This window comes from Bos mutus, chromosome 13 (genome assembly GCF_027580195.1).
Source record: "Bos mutus isolate GX-2022 chromosome 13, NWIPB_WYAK_1.1, whole genome shotgun sequence".
Lineage (NCBI taxonomy): Eukaryota > Metazoa > Chordata > Mammalia > Artiodactyla > Bovidae > Bos > Bos mutus.
Window position 1 is genome coordinate 57287331 of NC_091629.1, and position 27336 is coordinate 57314666.

The 27336-nt window shown below is 45.8% G+C and overlaps 1 protein-coding gene across 3 annotated transcripts in view; it reads left to right on the plus strand.

Moving 5' to 3' along the window:
- PKIG (cAMP-dependent protein kinase inhibitor gamma) overlaps nt 1–27336 on the plus strand; it is an 80112-nt gene that overhangs the window by 26478 nt on the left and 26298 nt on the right. Inside the window, exon 1 of one of the 3 annotated variants that reach the window (XM_070381778.1) lies at nt 18973–19225. The exons of the other annotated variants lie outside the window; for them this stretch is intronic. The gene's annotated coding sequence lies outside the window, so the exon portion shown is untranslated. Of the gene's footprint in view, nt 1–18972; nt 19226–27336 lie in introns of those variants that run through there. 3 annotated transcript variants of the gene reach the window in all.

Genomic DNA, 27336 nt, shown 5'->3' on the forward strand with positions numbered 1-27336 from the left:
CCACCTACCAGTGCAAGAGACGTGGGTTTGATCCCTGGGTCAGAAAAATCCCCTGGAGAAGGAAATGGCAACCTATTCCAGAGTTGACCCAACTTAGCAACTAAGACAAGAACAACAAAGAAACTACGGGTTCTATTTCTATAATTAAAATGTTTTATTTTATTTTTGCCTTTGCTCTGTTAAAGTGTCCCTTTTAGCCCTCAGCTTCAGATAAAACAGTGACTTCAGCTCATAGAGGGTTCCATTGTTAGAAGTCTGAGAAACGCTCTGTGATAACGTATGCATAATCTTGGTATATGGCCAGAAACTAATGGATGCTGAAGAGTCCTTGGAAGATCAGTCTTTCCTGTAGCTTAAGGCCATTAAGTCAGAATCATTCTTGCTGAATTTGTAAAAATGGAGTTAGCAGTTGGTGCATAAGAATTTTAGGGACCACAAACTTTGTTCTTCTCCTCTTTGACCACATGTAATATATTTAGTCCACTTTGAAGTCTTCTGATCTTGAAAAATGAAAATGTTAGTCACTCAGTCGTGTCTGACTCTTGGCGACCCCTTGGACTGTGGCCCGCCAGGCTCCTCTGTCCATGGAATTCTGCAAGCAAGAATACTAGATTGGGTTGCCATTCCCTTCTCCAGGAATTTTCCCAACCCAGGGATCGAACCCAGGTCTCCTGCATTGCAGGCAGATTCTTTACCATCTGAGCCACCAGGGAAGCACAAGGCAGGAGCCTGGTTCTCCTGTCATGGGATCCATGGGATAGAGAAGTCTCAGTGTATTTGTCCTCTCTAATTTTTCTTATCTCGAGTTCACACTGACTATTTATGGGCTTTTGGTCAGCTTGCGCTAGTTTCTCTCATAGAAGCATCCTGTCTACTTTTGTTCTCTTTCCAATTTGTTGCCTTTAAATTTATCTTCAAGTATATCATCTTTCTGTTTTCCTAATTGGAACTTTAAAAATCTTCAACCTAAGTATTTGCAGAGTCTTCTTATCTCTCAGCCAACAGCCTTTGTCCTCCAATGGCGGAGGAAGGATCCCTTTGATCTTTTGCCAGTCTGCTCTCTTTAAAGACTGCACTGGTTCAGGCCTGGAATTTTTTCCTGGCGAAGAATTTTCATCTCTGGATGCATTAGCCTCTTTGTAGCCTTCTAATAAACAGTCTCTCTTATAAAGCATGACGGTGGTGCACATTAGTTTGAAGCTACCTTTATGGGCTATCAGCCTTGTCCTTGATCTAATCTTTCGTTGTACTGGAATCCACTGGATGTATAAGTATCACGGAGCTGCCGAGAGCAATACAGTCTGTCATGGGAAATGAGAAGAGGCTCCAGGGTCCTTCCTCTGTGATTGATTGTCTTATCAAAGCTTTTGAGGCGGGGCTCTGTCTAAGGAGCTCCGAGGCTGCTCAGGGCACTTCCATTTTACAGGCCCTGCCTCACACTGTCGTCTCTGTCTCAGTTTTCCAAAATCCTCCTTTTTCTTCACTTACTTTGTTTTCCTTTCCAAGGACCTGCTTTCCCTCCATCCTGTCTCCTTTTCCTTTCTCTCTCCTTACGCTTGTCGGTCATCCCAGTCATTCAAGTGGCCTGGGTCACGGCTGAGGGACCTGGGCAGAGCTTGAAGACTCCCCCCACCTTCCTGTGCGGCTTCAGTGCTCCTCTCCTTGCTCCTTCTACAGGTCTTGGTCCAGCTGGTTTTCTTGTACATCTCCCACATGTAGGAACGATCCTCTGTGCCAGGCCCAGGCTGGCGGCTCACCTTCTGGGCCAGGTCAGGGGGGTAGAGGTTGGGAACAGGGCCCTGATGGAGCGTGGCTCATGTCTCTCTCCATTATTTTAATGGCCAGTGTGTTTGATATTTTGACTGTTTCCATTTTTTTCACTGTTATAAATAACTACCAATGTGTCTCTCACAAGTTAGAGTGTATGCCTAATTGTAGCAGTTGGTATGTATTGACCAAAGGAACTTAAAAATAACTTTCTATATGTTTTCCTTTTATAGAAATAATACTGTATTTTTGTTACAAAAAGAATACTTTTCCAGAAAAAAATTTTGAATACCAATGAGCTGAAAGAAGAAAATGAAAAGTTACCTGCGGTATTACTGATAGTTTCATTCATTTTTAATGCAAAATACTATTTTCTGTTTAACAAACATGAGCCCCTTTATATACATACATAAACATTAAATGGGGCTTCCCTGGTGACTCGGATGGTAAAGAATCTGTCTCCAATGCAGGTAGACCCGGGTTCGATCCCTGAGCTGGGAAGATCCCCTGGAGAGGGAAACCGCAACCCACTCCAGTATTCTGGCCTGGAGAACTCCATGGACAAGTTCTCCTCCATGGAGGAGCCTGGCGGGCCACAGTTCATGGGGTCGCAAAGAGTCAGACACGACTGAGCGACTAACACTTAAACATTAAATGAGACATTTCATGTTATTAGAAATGCTTCGATAGCATCACTTACGACTGCTTAATATTTCATTCTATAAATGTACCGAAGTTTACTTAGCTACTCCCTCATATGGACTTTTAGGATTGTTTTCAGGTTTTCACTGTTCTTAGCCATGCTGGAGTGAACAACCTTGAGTCACGTCTTTGCACACATCCATAATGTCTTCTCTAAGTAAATTCTTAGAAATCAAATGGCTGGGTCGAAGGGCATGAATGTATTTTTAAATTAGTAGACTTTATTTTTTAGACCAGTTTTAGGTTCAAGCAAAATTGAGCCAAAAGTACAGTTTCCATGTCCATAACCCGCCCCGCCCCCCCTCCCCGAACCTGTGCATGTATAATTTTAAGGATTTCTGCATATGTTGCCAAATTGCCTTTGGCGATTTGAAACTATCGTACCAGTTTCCCTCCTTACCTACATGTTCCCAGAGCCCCATGACACTAAGCATTATCGTTAAAAAGAAATCTTTGATACGGCACATTTAAAGCAGAATACCTTTTCCTGTCATCGTAAGATTCAATTTTTTTCTTCTAAAATGTATATTTACATTATTTATAACATTACTATTTATTATGGTTCCTTTGCCAGTTTAAGAAAAATATAAAGTAATACATGTACATAAAAATAAACACCCAGATAGGATAGACAGATGCAGAGGTGTCTGGGAGGAAGGTTTGAGGATATTTGGTTCACCGTATTGATATAAGTGGCCAGTGTCCTAACCCACTCTCTCTCTACCCTTTAATTTCCCTCTGTGCAAAATGAAATTATCATGCCTCCACATTACTCTACCTGCTGTTCTCCCCTTGGCCTGCCCACATTCAAATGAGATAGACACTGTTATGTTCTTCCTTTTACAAATGAGATGACAGAATTCAGAGAGGTGAAGTGATTTGCCTGAGGTCACACAGCTAGGAAGTGGAGGAGGGAGCCAGGATTTTCCTTTAAGTCCATGTGATTTCAACACCTATACTTAAAAGATGCCACAGTAACAAATTTTCCCTCTTCCCTGTCCCTCAAGGCTGCTGCCTTTCCTGACGTGCCTGTTTCTGTCATTACTGTCATCTTCCCTAAGTTTGGGAAAAGGTAGGTAGGTCTGTATTTTGATTTTGGCTGCAGGACTTAAAAGCTGTATATGACCCTAGTGGACTTCTTGGTGGTTTAGTGGTTAAGAATCTGCCTGCCAATGCAGGAGACACAGGTCCAATCCCTGGTCCGGGAAGATTCCACATGCCACCAGGATGCTAAGCCCGTGTACCACAACTCCTGTGCCCACCAGCCTAGAGCTGGTGCTCTGCAACAAGAGAAGCCACCACAATGAGAAGCCCACGCACCGCAACTCGAGAGTAGCCCCCGCTTGCTGCGACTAGAGAAAGCCCAGCAACGAAGAACCAGTGCAGGCATAAATAAATAAAAATTTTTTTAAAGTTGAAAAAAAAAATGACCCTCGGCAAGTCTCTCTGCCCTTCTTTGCCTCCATTTCTTCTTCTATAAAATCAGAGTATAATTATCTGTGACAGGATGTTTTGTAGAAAAAGGGACACAGTCCATGTGAAAGTCCCATGTAATGCAAATATCAAGTATTATTATTTCAGAGCCTGGGAAATAATTGCTGATCTAACAAAGTAAACTAGCCATGTGGACATAGGCTTCTCTTAGCGTACATGACTTTTTCAGAAGAATCTTTGCGTTTGTTATCTGCTTTTTTTTTCAAGTAACATTAAAAAAAGTCCATGGTTACTCTTTATTAAGGAAAAGAACTCTATTGTTAACTCCTTTTTAAAAAAGTAACATTGAAAAAAAATCCATGGTTACTCTTTAAGGAAAAAAGCTCAGTTTTTTGTGGGGGGATGGGATATTTTTATGCAGACACGGGGAATCCCAGGCCCACGGAAGAGCCAGCCGGCTGTGTCAGTGGCCCCAGTGTCCTGGTCGGGCGCTGCTTTCCTCTGCTTGTCCTCAGTATTAGTGTAAATCTGTTCCCACCTGTCTTTTCACTTGTAATTAACAAACCCTGGAGCCAAAAGGGAAGTTGAGGGGTGAGGTTAGTCTCAAACGTAGGTGGCTCACCCCATCCTCGTGTTGCGGTCTTTCTTCTTATTTCCTCCCCTCAGTTGACCGGAATTCCATGAATACAGGGATCATGTTGCATTTATACCATCAGGACCTGGTGTGTTAGGTCTCCAACAAATGTTTATAAACGAATGAATGCTGGCAGTGTTCTTAGGCCTTCTGCAAACTACAAGATGGTTTGTGGTCCCCACGGTCAACAACAACCAGTGTCCTTCAACACTGTTGTGGTTTCCCTAGAGCAAGAGTTCTTGAGCTTGATCTCTGGACCTGTCACGGATCCAGAGAGGGCCTTCAGGGGTTCCCACAGACCCCTTGAAATCAGATCCATTTGAAGACAGGCATTTTCTGAAGAGCCGCATCTTAGCTTTCATCGCCTTCTCAAAGGAGTATGTGACCAAAAATAAATAGAAATCACCGCACAAACTGTGGAAAGCTTTTCAACAGGATAGAGTCCTCTAGCCTACTCATTTTCCTGCACACACGGTCGTATTGATTTGTACCTTGACCCCACTTGATAAATGAACCATACCGTAACCAGGAGGAGTTAGCACTTCGATATCTAGATAAGGTTAGCGTGACCCCTGGCCTCACGTGCTGTAGTGAGCAGCGTGACCCCAGGCTTCCTGCGCTGTACAAGTCCAAAGTTCCCCAAGATTGTAAAGATTCCTTCGTGGGGAAGGAGTGGCTTATGTTCTCCTGGTCATCTCTGCCACCTCTTTCTGTTTCTCAACCTGTCAGCTCATAATAGAAACTCAGTCCCCTCCTGGTTTCCATCAAGAACAAAGAACATACCCACAAAGAGCTTTTATGTCATCATCTTTGCTGATGTTTGGAAAATCCCAGAAGGGGGTCACGGTGTAGCAGAAAACCCAGACCTCTGACATCTTCCGGACTCCTAGCTCCATCCCCTTCTGCTCTTCCTCACAGATTTCCCTTAAAAGTCCAGTTCACCTTTCATTACTGCGCAGAGCTACTTGGCAATAAAAACCTTTAGCTTTTATTTCTCTTTTTGCATGGCTGAACCCCAAAAGAGGATTAGCAGCCAAGAGGGCCTTCCACTTGACAGGAGCCTTTCTGTTCAGAAGGCAGATATGGTTATAAAGACTTTCTTCTTTTTGTATACACATTTCAACATTTTCTCAAATTTCATGAAGCCATCTAAAAAATCCTGTAGACCTGTATTAAAAATCACTTTCACTTCACTATGAATGTAGGCTCTGCAATGATGTAGAGCCTATAAGCACATTGAAGATGTTGTTCTTACATAGAACAAAAGGGCAGGAACATTTTTATTTGAGATCTACTAAACAAGTTTCCCTCTCCTAAAAACTGAGTTTTTTCTTCTGTTTAAGTTCCTCCAACTTTATTTTCCTCATCTTCTTCTTTTTTTTTTTTTAAGTAATACATTTATTTTTGAAGAGTATAACACTAATATGCATTTTATAAAAATTAGAACAACACGGAAGTATACCACTTAATGAAATCTGGAATCCAGTTTGGTATATTCTGTATCTTTTCAGAGGTTTAAATGCATATAATAACAAAACAGTGATTGTGAGCCAGGTACAGTGCATTGTCTCATAAAATTCTCACAGTGTCTCTGAGATGGGGCCCCTGTTTACCAAAAAGCAAAGTTGAGGCTTATGGCTAACTGGTGACTTGCCTAAACATATTTCCAATATATTGCTACATAAGCAATCTGTGATAAATTGAGACATATCTAATTGTCTGATTATCTGTTCTTGTCTGATTATTTCCATGTAATAAATTTCCAAAACTGGAATTGCTTGGTCAGACAGTGTGCATGGTGATAGAACTTCCCTGGGGGTCCAGTGGCTAAGACTCTGTGCTCCCAGGGTAGGGGGCCTGGGTTCTGTCCCTGCCCAGGGAACTAGATCCCACGTGCTACAGCTTAACAGTTCGTGGGCCCCAAGTAAAAATCCTGAATGCCGCAACTAACGAACTCTCATGCCGAAACTAAGACCTGGCACAGCCAAATAAATAACTTTTTTTTTTTAAAGTGTGTACACTGAAATGTTGGTTCATTTGGAGAAAGGTAGTTAAGAGCTTTGGGCTTCCCACGTGGCACAGTGGTAAAGAACCTGCCTGCCATTGCAGGAGATGCAGGTTTGATCCCTGGGTCAGGAAGATCCCCTGGGGTAGGAAATGGCAACCCACTCCGGTGTTTTCACCTGGAAAATCCCACGAACAGAGGAGATTGGTGGTCTACAGTCCGTGGGGTTGCTAAGAGTCAAACATCACTGAGCGTGCACACACACACACACGCACACACACCAGTGTTCACATTCCCACTGCCAACTTGGTGGCCACTCACTAAACTTAGAACTTCCCTGGTGGCTCAGACGGTAAAGCATCTGCCTATAGTGCGGGAGACCCAGGTTCCATCCCTGGGTTGGGACGATCCCCTGGAGAAGGAAATGGCAACCCAGTCCAGTATTCTTGCCTGGAAAATCCCATGGACGGAGGAGCCTGGTAGGCTACAGTCCATGGGGTCGCAAAGAGTCAGACACAGACTTAATCTGAACCTCAGTTTGTTCTTATGTTAAGTGGAGCTGATAACAGAAACCTCTTGTGGCCATGAGGACTGAAAGATGATGAATGGTATGTCCCTGGCCAGTGTCCAACACATAGAAAGAGCAGTGTACTTAGAAAGACTGGTCCCTGCTCTTACAAAGCTGGCATTTTAATGTGGGAGTGGGGGAGGGGACAGTGAAAGACTGGCAGTAAACAGATTAATGAACAGGAAAAAGAACAGTGCTGTTCAGACAATTAAAGTGATGTGATAGGTAGGTGGGTGTTCCTGGTGATTGCCAAGGGGAGGGGTTGATGGGGGAGGGTTGGAGTGGGAGGTTGGGGTTAGCAGATATAAGCTTTTATATATAGAATGAGTCAACAACAAGGTCCTACTGCATTCAGTACTCTATGATAGACCATAATGGAAAAGAGTTTTTTTTTTTTTTAAAAGAAAGTATATGAATGTATTCAGTTGTATGTACAACTGAATCCCTATGCTGTACAGCAGTAATTAACACAACATTGTAAATCAACTACACTTCCATTTTTAAAATTAAAAAAAAAAAAAAGTGGTGGTCATAAATTGACTGCTGCTACTGCTGCTAAGTCGCTTCAGTCGTGTCCGACTCTGTGCAACCCCAGAAACGGCAGCCCACCAGGCTCCCCCGTCCCTGGGATTCTCCAGGCAAGAACACTGGAGTGGGTTGCCATTTCCTTCTGCAGTGCATGAAAGTGAAAAGTGAAAGTGAAGTCACTCAGTTGTGTCCGACTCCTAGTGGCCCCATGGACTGCCGCCTACCAGGCTCCTCTGTCCCTGGGATTTTCCAGGCAAGAGTACTGGAGTGGGGTGCCATTGCCTTCTCTGCATAAATTGACTAAATACTGACAAATTGACCTGCAAAAAAATTTCTTAAAATTCCATTCCCTCTGTGTATAGACATGTTTCTTTTCTTCGCCCTCACGGGCACCTTTCTCCTGATTTTAAAAAGGGGCGTCAAGAGATTGTCTTAGAGAGCTTTCTGTCTGACTTCTAATGAGCTTCACAGGCAGGGGGAAAAGATAAAACCAGTTGATACCTCCGAGGAATCCCTTCTGTCCTCCCTCCCTCAGTGAACTGTCCAGCATCAGCCCTCAGACTCTGAGCCTCCCTTTGCTCTGCCCTTTCTCTCTGTGCCAGTGCCCATCTGCACCCTGTAATAGGACTGGAAGCCACCAGCGTTTTAGCCAATATCCATGGGGATCAACCGCCGCTTTCCTTCTCCGGAATTAGGCAGTGCCTGGCTCAGGGGAGATGGCTGATCAAGCATCGCTTTTACTATACAAACAAGGCAGCTTTTAGAGATAAGCTGGTTTTTCCAAACGAATTTGTTGGCAAGGATCTAGTACCTCCTGTGAGTTAAACCTACACAGAGGGCTCCGTACCTCTTTCTGTTACAGTCAGACCCTCTCCTGCTTGGCGGCCAGGGGAGGGGGCCTGCCCAGCTCTGAAGCCTACATCTGCTTCTGCCCCAGAGTCAGTGGGTAAGAAGACCTCCTTTATTTGTTTGTAATGCATCTATGATTGCGTATTGTTTGTGGATCTGTTCGGTAAAGCCTTTCATCAACCTACATAAACTGTGTCATAAGAAACATTCTCTTTGTAGGTCTTAAGCTTGGAGCCGCAACGTTAAATGATACAGCACATGTTAAATTACAGACTTCATTCAGGTCCTGTTTTTATTTCAGTTTTGTTTTTTTTTTTAATAGCAGTTACATGGTATTAGAATTTAATGTTTGATTCAAGCCTTAGAATAACATTGTGTAGCTTAAACCCGTAGACAAATGGATTAAACGTCACTAGTTCTTAAAATGCAATTTCTTTTTATGATCTTTTTAAACTCACTCAGCAACTTAAGTAAAACATCCCAAGGGCAACATGTGTTCATGATTGGGTGAGGAGGGATAGTCTGGGGGTGGCGTGGGGAGGGAATGTGTTCGGTGAAATTGTCCAGGAGCAAAGCACCGCTCACTTGAAGCCCAGAAATTTGTCATCCAAATATGTGCAGATTGCTGGTGCTATAAATAGTTTGAGCTCAAGTAAACAGCTTTCTTCCCTTCTAGCTGTGGTTTGGTCATTGTTCAGTTGCCAGAACTGCCTGGGGAGCAGCAGTAGCTTGCGCTCTTCTCTTAGGCTGCCATCAGCGACCCGCGGTACCCCAGGGCTTGAGAGGATGGGGGGCACCCCATCCTTGGGCCCTTCAGTTCCCTACCTTTGCTTCCCACCCTGCCCTCGCCTGTCCTGCATCTCTGCAGACCTGCCTCTGCTCCAGAGGAGCCCAGACCTGAGATTCCCGGCAGCTCTAAAAAGCCCCGGGACCACCTGGCTGTTGACTGAAAGTAGACTGAGGCGACACAGACGTTCAGTTTTCAGGGCAGAAGCACATACGACTCGTTCTCTTCTGTTGGAGCTAAGAAGAGCGGTGCGGTGGTCGGAACTGCCATGGGCTGCCGATGCCAGCAGCTGTCCCGCCGTGTGCCAGGCAGACAGGCAGGCGGGCGGCTGACATTTCCAAAGCACCATTGGGGACTCGAGCAAAATGCTGCCGTTAGAGCAACTGAGGACATTCCACGGTTTATTACTCTACTTCCTTTGAAAAAAATAAGTCTCTCTTTCTCTTAAAATCCCTGCTTCAGCCACGTTCATCTGCTGTGGCTCTCATGTCAGATGCCCACGAGGAGCCTAGGAAGATCTTGACATTTTGTTGTTGAGGGCGCAGGGGACAGGAATGCTAGCAAGGACCGGACTAGGATCAGGAATCCTGGGATCCTTGGGCAAGTTGCCCAACTTCTCTTAGCTTTAGCTTCTTCATCTGTCAGGTGAGGATAGTCCTGTTTCATGGAGTTGATGAGAAAATGGATGTAGCAGTATTTTCTGGATGATACTGAACAGCAGGCTATAAAGGAGAGGTGGGAAGTGGAAAGGGTCTCCCAAGCCTGGCCTTGTGGACTGTGTGACCTCAAGCCCATGAGCCAGTGCCTCGCAGCCTCAGTCTTTTTATCTGTAAAATGGTAATGTCAATACCTGCCTTGTAGCGATGTTGTGAAGATTAGAAATAACACATGTAAAACTCTCACAAATGGCAGATAATAGATAAACGGCAATATCCTGGTGGTGTTACATTTCATGTGGAGATATTCACTCTGGCCACTTGAGGATTCTTCACCTGGAGAAATAGCTTCAGTTTGTAGATGTTGAGATTACCAAAAGTCCCTGCAAAATGCTCATGGCAATAACTGGTAAAGAATAGATAACATTTTAAAAAATCAAAGTAATGAAATTATTATAAAAAAAAAATTCCTACAAGTCCAGAAAGGCATCAGTCTCCTGCTTACTCCCTCCCCTGACATAACCATTTAATTTTTCTGCCATTTCTCTAAATAAAATTACCTCTATTACTTAAAATGTTTTTAAATTTTATTTTATTTATTTATTTTTGGCTGTGCTGGGTCTTCACTGCTGTGAGGGCTTTTCTCTAGTTTCGGCAAGTGGGGCTACTCTAGTGGTGGTGTGCGGCTTCTCTTGGTGCAGAGCACAGGCTAGGGCTTCAGTAGTTGAAGCCGGGGGCTCAGTAATTGCAGCTCCCTGACTCTAGAGCACAAGCTCAGTAGTCATGACTCACAGGCTGAGTTGCCCCATGGCATGTGGGATCTTCCCCATGTCTCCCGCATTAGCAGGCGGATTCTTTACCACTGAGCCACAGGGAAGCCCTCTATTACTTTTTTTAAACATTTTTGTCAAAATGGCACATGCACACAGGTTTGCTTTGTTCTTTTTAAGGTCAAATACCATTATAAACTTACACTAGAAAAACGCTCTCCCCTGTTCCCCACCCCTTCTTCCCTTCCCTCCTGTCTTGCTCCCAAGAGCATACAGTTTTGATCCTGTTAGCTGTTCGTTCTAGAATTTCTCTCCCTATATATAAGTAATATACAGCTATCTCTCTCTCTTGTAAATCTTTTTACTATGGAAATTTTCAAACATGTTATCATAGAATAGTATAGTGAATGGTCCTGGACCACTCATTACTCAGCCCTAAGGTTCACGACCAGTTTTGTTTCATCTGTGCTAGTGGCCGTTTTCCCCCTACTCACAGATAATTTGGGCATAAATTCTAGACATTTCATCAATAACTACTCGAGCATATATCTCTGAGAAAATAAGGACTCCTTAAAAAAAACTGTACTACCATTATTATACAATAAAATTACTAATAATCCATTATTATTAGCAAAGGTCTCCGATGAACTCAAAATATTTATTTTTCAAATCAGATCCAAACAAGGGCCACATGCAACCATGATGCTCTTTACTTGTCAGTTTTCGACAACTTGCCTGTTGACCTCCTTGGCTGGTGCACGAGGCCTTAGCCTCTGTTCAGACACCTCAGCCCTGCTCACATTCTTTTCTCCCTTTCCTCCCTGCAGCACGGTTTTTTGGTTAAATTCATATTCAGTGTTTTCAGTGTTATGGCACTGTAAATATTATTTACTGCCAAGCCAATAACATTCTAATTTTTTTTTTTTTTTCCTTTCTGATGGTTTTTCTGGACTTACTGCTTCTGCTTTAATATGCTCAGTTTTCCTCGTTCCATCATGCTGAGTCTTTCCACACTTTCCCGTAGTCTTTGAGTATAGTTTTTGGCAGGCTTGTCAAGTAATTCCATGAGGTCCATTTCCCTGGAGCTTCCACCTTCCTGCTTGGATCAGGCTGATGCTCCCCAGGGCTCAAGAGTCAGCCAGGCCCTGAAGCCACTTGCTTAATCGTCATCACCATCATCCTTTAGCATGCCTTTCACCTCTCTTGTTAGATCCTTCTTTTCCAATTCTTACTTTTTAGTTTAAACCCTTGTTTAGGTAAATTTCTCCTCCAGAAGTTTACTGACAAAACACTGTACAAGTGAAGTTGTTCTAGGTCCTTGCAATTCTGAAAAAGTCTTTATTTTGCCTAGCTGAGTATACATTCTAGGTCCCAAATCATTTTGAACTTTTTTCTTGAAAAGCATTGCTCCTTTTCTTCAGGCATCAGCATTGCTGGCAAGAGGTCTGATACCAGTTTGATTCTTTTCTATTGAAATAATCTCTCTACAAAGGTGTAGCAATTTTTCCTTTTTGAATTCTAAAAGGTCAAGACACTATGTCTTTTTTCATCTTCTTGGTGCTTTTTAAGCTTTTTGGTTTGAAGATGCAGCCTCCCTTTGTCTCTGAGAACTTTTCCTCATGATTTCTTAGATAACTTCCTGTTGTACTTTCTATTCTGTTCTTTTTCTGGAATTCCTATTTAGTCTGACGTCGAACTTCCTGGATTGTTGTTCTATATCAAGATCCTTTTTTTGTCCTGTGAATGTTTTTTCCCTATATTTTGAAAGGTCTCCTTTTCATATTTTCCAGCCCTTCTCCTTAGTTGTCAATTTCAGTTTTCATGTTGTTAATTTTTAAGAGCCCGTTTTTGTCTTTATTTTATGTTTTATGGACACAGGATCTTCAGAATCTCTCTGAAGACATAAGAATTTTTTAAAATAAAGCTTACCATTTGTCTGAACCTTTTTTCTCATGGTGGAGTCTATTTTTCTCTTTATTTCAATCTCTGTCATGCTGTTGGTTTTCATCAGATGCCCTATGATAGTTTTTTCTTTCTGCCATTTATAGTCGATAATAAAAGCCTCCTTTTAGGAGTGAGGCCTTGATTTCCTCCGGAATTGGTTGTCTGTTTGCCCCCAGAGACCCTACCGCTGCCTAGGAAGCTGCTGGAAGTTCTGAGTACCATCCTGAAGGGTGCATCCTACTCTCGGGCACCTGAGACTGAAGGTCCTTTAAAAGTTAAAATAAGGATGCCTACTCTCCTACTCGAAGCCCTGGCTCACCCCAAGGCAGTCATTCCGTTTATTCAAAGAGCCCTCCCGTCTGCCTGGGTCTCTGCAGAGCTTGCTCACCCTCCGTGTGCTGAGGGTGTGTCATGGGAAGCTGACTGGCACAGGGGCTTCAGTGGGTCCCCCAATTTTCAGTCCTCTTCCCAAATCCTCTTGATGCCTGCCGTCCCCAGCCCCAGAGCTTCCCTGGACTTCCCACATTTCCACGGGGCCTTTTCTGTCCTTGTGCTCTGGACTTCATCTTCTGTCATCTTGAACATCTTTTAGAAATTATTTGGAATGAAATTTTTGTTCTCTAATGATTCTACCTGACAAGAGGGAAAGCCTGGTTTAAAGTTTAGAAGACATGCTACTTTTTTTTTTTTTTTTTTTTTTTTAAGCATCAAAGAATTGCATTAAGAACTTCCCTGATAGCTCTTTTGGTAAAGAATCTGTCTCCAATGCAGGAGACCCTGGTTCGTTCCCTGGGTTGGGAAGATCTGCTGGAGAAGGGATAGGCTACCCACTCCAGTATTCTTGGGCTTCCCTCGTAGCTCAGCTGGTAAAGAATCCACCTGTAATGTGGGAGTCCTGGGTTTGATCCCTGGGTTGAGAAGATCCCCTGGAGAAGGGAAAGGCTACCCACTCCAGTATTATGGCCTGGAGAATTCCATGGACTCTATAATCCACCAGGTTGCAAAGAGTCGGACAGGACTGAGTGACTTTCACATACATACACAAGCCTGGACTATCCGGGATATGTGTGTGTGTTTAGAAATTATTTGTTGGGTTTCCTGTTGTATACCAGTGAATGAAGAAGACATGTCATTGACCTTGTGGTGCCCACAGTACATGTAACATGTGTTAACAATAACATATGTTAACAAGTTAGGAGAGGCAGAAGGTGCCTGGAGACCCTGAAACATGGGGCAGCTCATGTGGTTCAGAGGGAAGACCTCCAGAAGGAAGTGACATTTAATCAGATCTGATAGCTGAGTAGCAGTTAACCAAAATAAGAGGGTTGGGGGACCTCCCTCGTGGTCCAGTGGCTAAGACTCTCTGTTCTCAAAGCAGGGGGCCCAGGATTGATCCCTGGCCAGGGAACTAGATCCCACATACCGCAACTAACATTTCACATACCACAACTAAAGATCCCACTTGTTGTGAGGAAGATAAAAAAATCCCGCATGCCACAGCTAAGACCTGGTGCAGCCAAAAATGAAAAGAATAAATAAGTATTAAAAAAAAAACCAAGAGGGTGGGGCCAATCAGATGCATGTTCAACAGTGCAGTGTCACAGAGAGCACACCTCAAACCAATAGAAGGTCTTCCTGCTGTTAGAGCACCAGACTGCTCAGCCTCAGAAAATACCCCTGCCTTCTGGGGCCTGGCATTCCCCATCTCAGAAATGAGGAGACCACATGCTCTTTTCAGCTCTAAAAGCCAACACATCTAAAATTGTTTAACTCAAGAGTTGGAGATTGCGCCTCTCCCATAACTGCCCCCATCTGAAACCCATTCTTGCTAGGGGGAAGCAGGTCTTTAAGAAGGCTGGAAAAGGTAGGGAGGGGCAGTGTGGTGTTCGTATATCAAACATTTGTCATCTTTTGTGGAGTTAACCACCCCCGCCCCCAAATGACTTGTTTCTGAATTCAAACACTGTTTTGAGTGACGGTGCAGTTCTTTCTGGGTCCGTGCCCCCAGGAGGTTAATAGGCTGTTCCTAGTGATAGAATGATGGGTCACCTTGCTTTTTTCCTTTTTTTTTCCCCCTGATCTTTTCTACTTTCCTATTTTTTTTTAACAATAAGCAAGTATGATTCTAATTTGAAAGCAAAGAAAATCTACTTTCATTTATTAAATCTCAGGCCATATGTTTCTCAATTATATTTGGGAAAAAAGGGGAACTTACAGCTGTGTGGCATAGGGAATAAGTGCGTTTGAAACGGCGTGACGGCTGAAACTGGCCTTGGATTGGGTGAAAAGTTAATTGTATTTTAATAACAGGTGTTCGGACTAGAGGGTGGGTGTGTGCGTGCGTGTTTAGTTACTTAACCCTTATCTAACTCTGTGACTCCGTGGACTATAGCCTGCCAGGCTTCTTTGTCCATGGGGATTCTCCAGGCAAGAATACCGGAGTAGATTGGCTTTCCCTTCTCCAGGAGATCGTCTGGATCGCCAGGGATCGAACCCATGTCTCCTGCATTGCGGGTGGATTCTTTACCGTCTGAGCCACCAGGGAAGCCCAGAGGGTGGGTAATTAGTGGTGGCCAGAATTCATTCATTCACATACTCCTTTCAACAGATATCCATCAGTTACCATCTAAATAAGTTACTCAGGTGATCTGTGTCTGGAATTTTGTCCTGTGTCAAGTGGAGATAATAAATATACCTGCCTCGTAGGATCCTTGTTGAGATTAAATGAGGTAATTTATATAGAGCAGTTAGAATGTCATCTGATATACGATAAACAGTACAGGTTTTTGTTATTTATGGATTTCCTTATTTTAATAAGTATCTTATAACATGTACAAAATGCTCATAAACTAGACACAGCTTTTGCTTAAGAAGCTGAAATTCTACAGCAGAATAAGCTCTATCCAGATATAAATATGCCTCAAAGGAGAAAAGGGTAAGTCTCTTAAGAGAGAAGCAGATCAAGTACTTAGAAAATTCAGCGGGAGAAATCCCTTCAGGACTAGGGGTGAGAGGATGGGAATTAAAGGCAGCTTTGGGGCCAAGGGGCTTCTGGGGCCTTTAGGCCAGCCCTGGGTGCCGAAGCTGCCAGTTTCCTTTATCCTCAAATGAGGCCAATCCTGCTGGCTGGAGAAATCGACTGAGTTCCTAAAGGGAAACATTTAGAAGGCAGCAGAGGAAGGGTCTCAAGGAGACAGGTCTGGCCCAGGCAGCCCCATCTTGGAGCACAGGCTCCATCACTTTCTCCAGGGGGCTCTCTGAGCAGGCCGGCCAGTCCACGTTTCCACAACCGTTGGATGAGACTGTGAATAACTTTCCTGTTGCTGATTTGGGTAAGGATGCCATCCAGCGGGGGTTTCACAGCTCAGCGCATGGCCTCGGTCCATGCAGCGTGTCCCCTGCCGTGGTCAGTAGAGGACAGACTGGCTGTGCTGCTGCCATCACAGTTCTCTCTTCGTGGCTTCTGTCACAGATGGACGGTTATTCGGTCTGCAGGGCTCATGTGACAGAATGCGTGTTGTCGGGGAAAACGCTATCTTTGTTTTTATGAATGAGCGCCTTCCTAGTATTTTTCGATCAAGTGACACACCGTGCTTCAGCGCGCCAAGGGTGATGTCAGTCTCCTGACCTGTCAGGATCTGGCTTCACTTCCTGACGCCCACTCAGATGCCTGGAATAAAGGCCCAGCCGAGCACCACCCCGCCTCCGGGCCCTGCACACAGAGTGTATCTGCAAGAACGTCAGCCAGCACTCCGAGGCTTTGCTCCTTACTCATCCTGACAAACAGCAGCCCTCCTCTCTGGCTTCCTGACATTCTTGACCTTATTTATTGTCACGTTGTGCTCAGGGCAGAGGGTGGTGACACTGAGTCAGACTTAGAAAATGATGTCTTTAGGATGTGCCAGCTGATTTTTACAAGTATTTTTGAACTTGTAGTATGTGGTGTAAATCACCCAAGAACTTTGAAGGGGGAAAGCTGTTGTTATTCTCATTTTCCATTGGGAAACCAAAGCACAAAGAAGCTAACTGGCCCAGGGTCCTACTCAGGCAGAAGGTCCGGGGCGAGAAGGAAGTGGTCTCCGTCCGTGAACCGCTGCTCTCTGTGGGTGACCAGGCTGGTGTCCCCCGTATTCTCCCGCAGTCTCACACCACCCTGTGGGAAAGCCTGCAGAGTGGCACGCTCCCTCCTAATACACACTCTGTTTGCTGGGACCTTTTCTGATTAACATCAGCGTTTTCTGAGCATTCATCAAAATTGTTGTTCAGTCACACACTGCCACAGCCTTCCTCCCACCTATAAATAGCTTCTTTCCCAATAGGGCCCAAGTCCCAAACAGCTTTAAGGCAAGTCAGGTCTGCGTCTCTGGGGGGAGGAGCGACTGAAGCCCTGACGTGCCTCAGGCCACACAGTATTTTGGTAGAAAAGCAGCTAAGCACCCCTCTTACCTAGCGGCCCGAAGTGTTTCCTGTCAGCTGAACCCAGGAAGACTCTCCCTCCCACTGCTTCCCCGCTGGTTTGAAGAAGCTTTGCCTGTTTCCCACAGTGGGGATGATCCCGTTTACAACTGAGGGCCCGGCTCAGTGGAGTAACCGTTTTGGGAGGGAGCACTGGCGGTGGTGTGGCTCGCGTCTGACCTCAGGAGGAGTTAAAAGACTCCATTTCCAAGTTTGGGCCTCTCATCTTCAGCCGCACGCCCTCGGGCACGTCTCTTAGCTTCTCTGTGTTTCATTTTCCCATCCAGGAAAAGGAGATTAGCAATGACCTAATTCTCCTCAAGTGAGAGTCAGAGGAGACTTTTTAATTTATTCATTTCTTTATTTCTGGCTGTGCCAGGTCTTCATTGCTGTGCGCGGTCTTTGTCTAGTGATGCCTGCTCTTCGTTGCGGGGCACAGGCTTCTCATTGTGGCAGTTTCCCTTGTTGTGGGACACGAGCCCGAGGGTGTAGGCTCAGTAGTTGTCGCACACGGGCTTAGTTGTCTCTAGACGTATGGGATCTTCCCAGACCAGGGGTCAAACCTGTGTTCCCTGCACTGGCAGGCGGATCTTAACCGCTGGATGCCCAGGGAAGTCCTCAAAGGAGACTGTGTACAACAAGTTAGAGCCTCCATCTATCGTCACTCACGTGGCCAAATACCTTCAGGTCCCTTTCGTGTGTTGTTTCATTCTCAGTGTCCTCAAATGCAGGCCCTCATATCCCATTTTGCAATTAAAAAAAAAAGGGGGTTCAGAGAAGTTAAGTCACATAGGAGTCAGAGCAGCTGCATCCCTGGCTCCAAAATTGATGCTCATAATCGCTATACGTGCCACATTGCTTCCCACTGTACACCAAAGCAGAGAGGCTTTATTTGTCTTTCTTATCAAGCACTCTTCAAACACAGGCGATTACTTATCTCTTGTAACCACGACTGTTTCATGTTAGTCCCTTAGGACAGTTAAATTCTCTTGCTGCTTTATCTTATCTCATAGTTTATGCTGCCTCTTTCCATGTCCCCCAGGACTTGTTCAGTGAATTCTTGGGGGTTTTCTCCCAGAGAAACTGCTCAGCTCCACCAGAAAAGGGGTTGAAGGAGCCTGAACTGAACCAGGCATCTTGAGCAGTAGCCTCTGACCCCTCCAGGGTTCCTCCCTCCCTCAAGCCTGTGGTCAGCCACTTTGTAGTAAAGTTCCTTATGGTGAATTTGTTGATTAAGCTCGTCCGTTACTGAATTCTAGAAGTGGAAGACACCAAAACCCTCATTTTATTGATGAGAAAACTGAGATCCAAAGAGAGAGGTGATGTGCGTGGTGTCATTCATTCAGTTAGGAGCGTGTCGGGGACCAGAGCCCAGTTCCCAGGCAACAGCCCAGTGCCCGTTCTGAGCCTTCGGCGTGGACATGTGCCATCTGTCGAAGTAAAGGACAGACCCGGGCCCTCTGTCCAGCACGCACCTAGGAAACTTTCGGGAGAAATTCAACAGCTTGGAAAATCGAGCAGGAAGAAAAAAGATGGGGATGGTACGGAGTGTGGTGGTGTGCAGCTCCCCCGCCCTAACTAGCGTAATCATACACCCAAGAAGTGAGCTGGACCATGGCACAGCAAACTGAATCAGCACACGGTCAGCAGTGACTAAGAGGCAAAGGGATTTACTCCGGGAGCCCTGGCCCCGGGAGTGGATAGGAAGCCTTTTGTCACTGAGGCCGAAAATGGAAGGAAGGATGTTAGGCAAACGTGCCGGCCTGGGATGCAGTTACAGCCCCCGCGGCTCATTGTCCGGAGGAAACAGATCTCTCCTGTGGACGGAGAGGTGGAAGCTGAACCAGGGAGCTGAGCGGTTGACATCATCAGCCGAGCATTGGGTTACAACAAATGGGGACTCACTTGGCCCGAGACGTGGGAAACACCCACTAAAACCTCGAAGTGCATTTCATTTAGGAGAGAGAGAGAGAGAGGGGGGCACGAGAGAGCCCGCCTGCCCCCGCCGGCTCGCTCTGCTAGTCTTGCTTACCCTCCGAAGGAGGCGTCCTGAATGCTGGCTCCTTAAATTCGACCTTCCCTTCTGACCGAGGACCGCTGGACTTGGAAGGAACTCTCCTGCTCTCGTAAGTAGGACTTTCTTCCCCACCGCCGCCGCCACCGCCCCCACCCCCAGGGAGAAGCAGGCTGGGAGGCAGGGCTCTCCGGAGAGTTTGCTTTCCAGCCCGTTGGTCACCAAGTGTCTATTTTTACATTATGATATGTTATTGCTCTGAAAACCATGGCTTTGTCTGAAACCGCCTAGGGCTAGAGTCTGAACTTCAAGGCTCACAGACAGGGCTCCAGTCAAATGCTGTCTTACTTTGTTTCCCATAGAACTTGGACGGAGTCACTCGGGCTTTAAAAGCAGCTCCTTTCCCCAAATATAGATAAGGAAATAAATCCTCCCTTAGAAACTGGTATTTGGGAAAACTTTTAATTTATTTTTCTGATGACCAAGGTGGGACCCCCCAAAATCTTAAACATTCTAGAGAGAAATGTCTCTGCAGATGAGAATTCCCCATAATCTGCCGCCCTCAGAGGCAGCAGAGGGTATTTTCAGTTTAAGATACAGAGATGATTAGATTTCATGACGTTACCTCATCACTTCTGCCCAGTGCTGCAGGAACTGCCTAGGAAACTCCAAGACAGAAATCTTTACCTTTGGCTTTCTGATCTTTTAATTGCTTCCTTTAAAAAAAAAAAAAATGTGCTGCTTATTCCTAGAAAATAAACAAGACTGTGTAAGCCCTTGGGCATTTTCTCTGCTGGGTTCTGTCCTCAGGATTTTAAACCAAGGGAGCCGCTCAGTGCAGAGAGGAAGGGAGGGGGCCGTACCTGCGGGGCCGAGCCGAGGGTTCTCAGGTGGCTGGAGACACGAAGCTTGCAGGTGCTGTGTGTGCACCACTCACCCTCCTCGCGGGTAAAAATAGTTGAAAAATCACAGTTAAAGAAGAAATTCTCGAGCTTTAAAAAAGAAAAAAATAAATAAAAAGCAAGAGCCACTATATAACAGAAGGGCCACCCCAGGAAACTGTGGGGCCCTGGATAGGAGTTTTATTCTCTGGACCTCAGTTCCCTCGTTTGTACCTAAATGAGGGGCCAAACTAGATGAGCCCTCCATCTGAACAACATGGCTTTGAACTGTGAGGGTCGGCTGTCCTGCGGATGTTTTCCCATAAATAACACGCTACAGAACCAGGATCCGCAGTTGGTTGAATCCACGGATGCAAGCCCGGGATGCTGCAGACACGTGGATACAGAGGGCCGACTATAAAGTTGCACTTGGATTTTCAGCTGCCCAGAGAATCGGTGCCCCTCACCCCTGTGCTGCTCAAGGGTCAGCTGTGTTCCCAAATTCAGCCTAAAAGAAACCACCAAAGCCCTTTCCCCTTTGAGGAGAACACTTAGGGCTTGAGGAACAGAGGGTCTGTGGTTTTCAGCATCCCGGAGTGGGTGAAAACTGGTGCCTCTAGGAGAACTAAAAGAGGACACAAAACAGGCACTGTGGTTACTTGCTGAGTTTAAATTTTGTCAGATTTTGTGTTCTGGAAGGAGAAATCCTCAGTGTATGTGCGTGTATATCGGGGAGCGAGGAGGAAAAAGAACCAACAGTAAGTCTTGAGCTCCTGGTGAGAGCCAGGCTCTGTGTTATGCTCATCCTTTCACATAACACCAGGCGGTCAGTATCATTATTTCCCGACTCCACCGACAGGGTAACTCTCCACTGTATGTTCCCATGTTTTCCTGAACTCCTTTCTATGTTTACCCGAGCTGTGAGAGACCAAACCCTAACCTCTTGACCACCAGGGAGTCGCACCTGAGCTGTGCTGGCGTGACCCCTTCACTGCTTCCGCTGGACTGCAGGCCCCGTCTCCTCGTTCCTGGTAGAGAACTTGGGACATAGGTACAGAGGAGACACATCATACTCAATTTCAACTTGAAGCCCGCTGTCCCACTCCCTAGCTTGGCCAAAGAGAGGGAGAAGAGGAGACAGAAATCTCTATTCATCTCCCTCCCCTCTCCATTTCACTTCGACACAGTCCACACCGCTGCGGGGAAACGGGGCGTGAGCGTGGGCGCTCGGTTGTGTCTGACTCTGCAACCTCATGGACCGTAGTCCGCCAGGCTCCTCTGTCCATGGGATCCTCCAGGCCAGGATACTGGAGTGGGCATTGCAGGGAAAGGTTGGCCAGAGCCAAAGTACAAAGAAAAGCAAAAGAAGCTGTCAGGTCTCGGACTTTGGGTTTCCAAGCCTCCAGGTCTTGGCAGTTGAAGGGTTTTTCTTCTCTTTAAGAGCCTATCAGAGACCCTAACCCTAGGAAGATGCGGTATTTAAGACCTTTTGGATTAAGACCATATTGCAGTCCATGGGGTCGCAAAAAGTCAACTGAGTGACTGAACTGACTGACTGGATTAAGACTGTGGTGAGCTGGAGGGCTCGTGAAGCCCCTTGGCAGATCTGAGAGCTGCAGCGTATCTCCTCCCAGCAGCTGAGCCCTTTGAAAGTGGACCGTTGCCGCCAGGGCGCCGCCCCCGGGGTGTGGGCAACAGGAGGGCCCGGGCCTCCGCCCCAACCTCACCCAGGACCTCGAGCCCTCAGGGCCCCGACACTTCAGCTGCTTAAAAAGTCCGTCTCTTTCCTAAGGTGGTGCTGAGGAGGAGGTGATACCCTGGAAGGAAGGCACCTGGTTTGCGTTTTTATTTTTGTTGAATGTGAATGCTTGCCCAGTCTGTCTAGTGTTCCCTGGGCTTCTGCCTGGCCCCTGGCCCCTGTGGACAGTTGTATTTGTGGCCCCCGGCTCGCTGGTGTCCCCAGTCCCTGTCACCTCTCATAGGGTTCCATGAGAGGTTGAGCCATCTCGGAGAGATTCCTCCCCACCCTCCTTTTCCCAGAAATGTGGGGTCACAATTATATCTACCTCAGGGGGTGTCGGGGCTTCCCTGGTGGCTCAGCAGTGAAGAATTTGCCTGCAGTGCAGGAGATGGGGGTTCGATCCCTGGATCTCCAGGAAAGGTCCCCTGGAGAAGGGAATGGCTACCCACTCCAGTATTCTTGCCTGGAGAATCCCATGGACAGAGGCGCCTGGCGGGCTACAGTCCACGGGGTCGCAAAGAATCGGGCATGACTGAAGCAACTTAGGAGGCAGGCAGGGGTGCCATGAGGACAAAGCAGCTTAAAGCTCACAACACACTTAGTTGACTCAGTAATACATGCTCAGGATTAGCTGCTTTATGGTTTCTAGAAGGAGAACATTAGCTGACATCCTAGGATGTGAGCTGACATCCCCTGGCCCCTCAGTCCCAGGATGGCATTTGTGTGAGGAGCCAGAAGTCATCTCTGAATTCCTCAGTCTTCACACACACACACACACACACACACACCCAGCCCCCACCAGGATGGCCCTGGGGCCGCCACGCTGGCTCTTTAACCCGAGCCCCAGCACCATTTCCTGTCACCCACTGAAGTGCTGAGGCCAGAAGCTGAAGTGGGTGCTTTTTCCTGACACCAGAGGTCCCTGGCCCACCCAGCGACCAAAGGGAAAAGTTGGTGGCAGGTGTTCCTTTCTGAGCGTGATGGGCAGCTGAACTCCCCCAGTCCACTCCGCCAGGCGCTTTCACGAGCGGCCGAGTGGGTTCCTAAGTGGAGACAGACGTGGAAAGTCTAAGGGTTCTCGGAAACAAGTCATCAATCAGGACCCAAGGCTGAGCTCACTACCTCCTGGAAATCTTTCAGAAACGCCTCATGAAAACTTGTAAGTACTGCCCCTTCAAAGAATGGTTTCTTTGGGAGTTACACTCAGCTGCCGAGCTAAGCGATTCTGAATTGCCGATGATAAACGCGTCTGCTCTGACTGGACAAGGCCAGCATCTCCTAACTGTAAAAGTAGTCTCTAATCTTCCAAGAAATTGCTGTCCTTCAACTTGGCTCTTCCAAACTGAATAATGGACCTTCAGGGCACTCGAATAATGAAGCATTTGGTTGCTAATGCAGTCTTACTATGTCCCAGGGACCTGTGTTTAGTACTATATGGCGGTGGGCCCTGCCAGTCCGTGAACTGTGCTGAGGGCTGGTGGGCACTGAGAGCACGAGCCTCGAGGATCAGGCTGATGAAGAGACAGCCTCTGGTCTGGTGCAGTTCTCAAGAGCATCGTGAGGACAGGCAGATGAGTGAATAATTACGGCGGATCAGCAGCAGGTAGACGAGGCCCTGATCCTGAGCTGGGTTGATTACCCCCACGCTCCCCTCCACTTCCTGATGCCCAGAGCCATGCCAGCACTTACCTTAAGGAGAAATGAGAGCCGCACCTGCTGAAGCCTTCACCCTCAGCACCTTCCTATCCCCCAGGGTTTCAGAGGAAAGAAAGGAACTCGTCATTGAAGTGCAACAGCCCCAACTTAGAGGACACGGAATCCTAGGGATGGGTGATTCTGTTGTCTAAAATCACCACTATGCTTTCTGTTGGTTTGTTTTTACAACACTTATTGTGGCCTTTTTTTTTTTCCTTCGGATTAGAAAGTTAGAACACCTTCATGGAAGGATAAGCTGGATCTGGTGGCTCAGTCAGTAAAGAATCTGCCTGCAACGTAGGAGACTGCCTACAATGCAGGAGACATGAGTTCAATCCTTGGGTCGTGAAGATCCCCTGGAGAAGGAAATGGCAACCCACTCCATTATTATTGCCTGGGAAATCCCATGCACAGAGGAGCCTGGCAGGTACAGACCATGGGGTTGCAAGAGTGGGACATGACTTCACGACTAAACCACCACCGTGGAAAGGAAAAGCTAGACAGTACGGAAAAACACACTGAAATCGTCACGCAGTGATTTCGGTTCTCTGATTTTTAAATAGGGCCTGGTGAGGTCAAAGCGCATGAATCTTTTAGGTCTCTGATCCGCATTTGCAGTTAGTCACTGGGAAGTTTTCGCCTGTGTAAGTTCCCATTAGCAATCCATGGTTTTGCCCCCATCCCCTTCTTAGGCGCACACCCACTGCTTCGGGAGTTGAGCTCGTTTTATTCTCTCCCTGGGCAGAGTCCCTGTTTGCGTGTCTCAGAGGTGCTCAGATTCTGTGTTGCACTCCCCTTGGGCAGAGGAGAAACCAGGTCTGCCGTCGATTAAGGACCCCAGCTTTCCTTTGTATTTTCCCTTACGGATGTGTGAATTCATCCATCATTAAGAACCCTTATGTTTTCAGCATTATGGGCAAGGTGCTGTTGGCAATACCAGGGTAAGTGAGACTTGTAAGTAGCTCCCAGCCTGATAGGAAGAAAAACTCTTAACATGTGTGATCATGTGCCCCAAGAGAGGGATAGTGCTGTGGAAGCCTGACAGAGTAGCATTTAAGCCGAGCGTTTGATTCATTTCAGTAACTCTTTGATGTATTCAGCCAGTATTTATTGAGCACCTAGTATCTGCTAGGCACTGGGCAAGGTGATAGTCGGAGAGAGCTGCACAAAACAGCCGTGGTCCCTCCTCACATGTAGCGTACGGGACTGATAGTGGTGTTAGGAAATACCCAGGACGAGTAAGGGGTGTGGAGGAGACTGTGGTCAGGGCAGGTTTGCCGCAAGAGATGGTGGTGTTTGAACCCAGATGAGGAGTCGGTTATGCTGAGAGCTAAGGCAGGAGCAGGGGGCTGGGGCGCAAGGGTGCTGCGTTGTGGGAAAGACTGTTCAAGGTAGAGAGGGGAACACCGGTGAAAGGCTGGAGGCAGGGAGGCCAGTGGGGCTGAAGCCTAGAGGGGAAAGCAAGAGAGAAGAGGGAGAAGATGGAGGCAATGAGGACAGGACCCAGGAAGGATTTTCCTTGTCTTCTTCAGTAGCTGGATTCCAGTGTATGAGCAAACTTTCTCCCTGAGGTGGCATAGAATAGTCCTCCTGGTCTGTAATTTTTTTCATAAGGGGCAGGAAAAATCTGGTACTCCCAAGAGCCAGTGTTTTCATTCGTTGGCTTGCCTGTTAGCTCCCTTTCTCTCTGATTTCAGTTGTGAGCTCCCTACTGGACTTGGGTTTGGAGACCAGAGTTTCTGTTGCCATTCTGTCACCAACTTGCTGTGTGACCTTAAAAGATCCTTAACTTCTCTGGGCCTCATTTTCATCTCCAAAGGAGAATGAGGCTGATCTGATCCCAGGGCCATTGTGAAGATTGAAAAAGATAAAGTATCTTAAAGTGCTTTGTAAAATACGAAGTGTTATAGACACATGCGGTATCATTATTATTTCAGCAAAAGATTTCTAATTAATGAAATAAAATTAAACTAAAAGCAAAGCATGGCACCAGGTAAGGGCAGAGTGTACCCTTCCAGGTAACCTGCAAATGGCCGATTCCACCTAGGTGGCTCGCCTTCAAGAGCTTGTTGTGAGTGCTGTTCCTTTTTTCTCTTTCATTTCATCCACTGGGATAAACCATCACCTTCCTTTCTGCTTCTGTCAGGATGGGTTACAAAAGAATCCATTTCGCTTCTCTGGATTCCAGGACCCATTTGATAGCGAAGCCAGAGAATCTGCTTGGAGGCCAAGAGAGCCTTGTGAGCAGAGCTGCTGCGGTTTACTGGGCCTTGATTCCCGGCAGACATAGGTGCCTGGGAGTACATTTATTTGGGTTTTGGAAGGAAGGTAACTGGGGGCAGGTAGCCACAGAAAACAGTCAACGGTGCGGAACCAGCCCACACACCACCTGAGCAGGGCAGTAGATTTTTAAAGGGGGGCATTTTTTTTTTTTTTTAAGTAAAAAAAATTTCCCCTTTAAAATAAAACACATAAATGCTTAGGGGGAAAAGTGCAGCTTTTCCCCATCTCATGAAGCTTTTAAAAATGTCTTCCAGGGGATTCCCCCGCGGTCCAGTGGTTAAAACTCGGAGCTTCCAATGCACAGGGCGTGGGTTCGATCCTTGATCAGGGAATTAAGAGACGACATGCCTCAGGGCATGGCCAAAAGAAATGTTTTTTAGATAAATTGTCTTCCAGCTGTTAAAATGATAGTTTGGAAGACCTGTTCTTTATTTGAGCAAAAGAGAAAGTGAGAGGAAGTACAGTTAACTGTCCCATGTAAAGATGAACGGGTAGCGTGTGACATAGTTTACTATCATGCATTGTCTCTGCTCTCGTGTGTGTATTTCTTTGTTGTTGTTTTTGCTTTCTTCATTGACTTCCCCTAGAGATGCATGTGCTGATTGTAACTAACTGAACAATTTGAAGATGTATACAGAGAAAGTTTATGATCTCTCCTCTCCTCCTGCTCCCCATTTCCATCCTTCTGAGATAACCAGGGCAGTTAGTTTGGTGTGTATCCTTCCATACCTCTCTCCGAGCTCCCGTGTAGATGGATATTGTATGTATGTATGTGGTTATTGTGTTTTGCCAGAAGTGGGATTGTACTTTGTTATTTTACAGTTTATGTTTCCCACTAAATAATACATCCTGGGTAGGTACAAATCCAGTTCACTCTTAAATAACTTCAGGGCTGTAGATCTAGAGGTACCACAATATATTCAACCAGTTCTCCTTTGGCAGATACTCGAGTTACTACCATTTTTTCCTATTAAAAATCTTGCTGCGTTAAATATCTTCATGTACATATCTTCACTGGTGCTTTTACTTTTATAGATTATATTTTCAAAAATAGTATTGCTGGGTTAAAAAGTATTCATACTTTATATTTTGATTGATAATATAATCCTACTTTACAAAGAGTTGTAATAATTTACGTTCTCCCCAGCCATATGTGAGTACTTTCATTTCCCTAAAGCTTTACCAGTATTAGGAATTCTCTCTTCTGTCCATCTCTCTCTCCATCGCTCTTGTTTCATTTGTGGCCAAGCTGATGGGGAAGTAGCATCTTACTTCTGTATATTGTTTAGTGAAATTGAGCATTGTTGCATGTTAACTGATCTTTTCGTTTTCTTTATCTGTGAATTTCCTTTGCCCATATTCCTATGAATTGTTTGTCTTTTCTCAACCACACGTAGGAGCGCTTAATGTGTTTATATATTAAAGATCCCATATGTGTTGCAAATGTTTTCCCTAATCTATTATTTATTAATTTGTTTCTGTATTGCTCTTCATAGTATTTGAATTTCTTGCCTTGTTTAGGAATAATTTCCCCACCTCAAAGTTACATAAATATTTTAGTACATGTTTTTCTAATACTTATATGGTTTTAATTAATTTAATCCTGAACCTTTAATCCCTTTG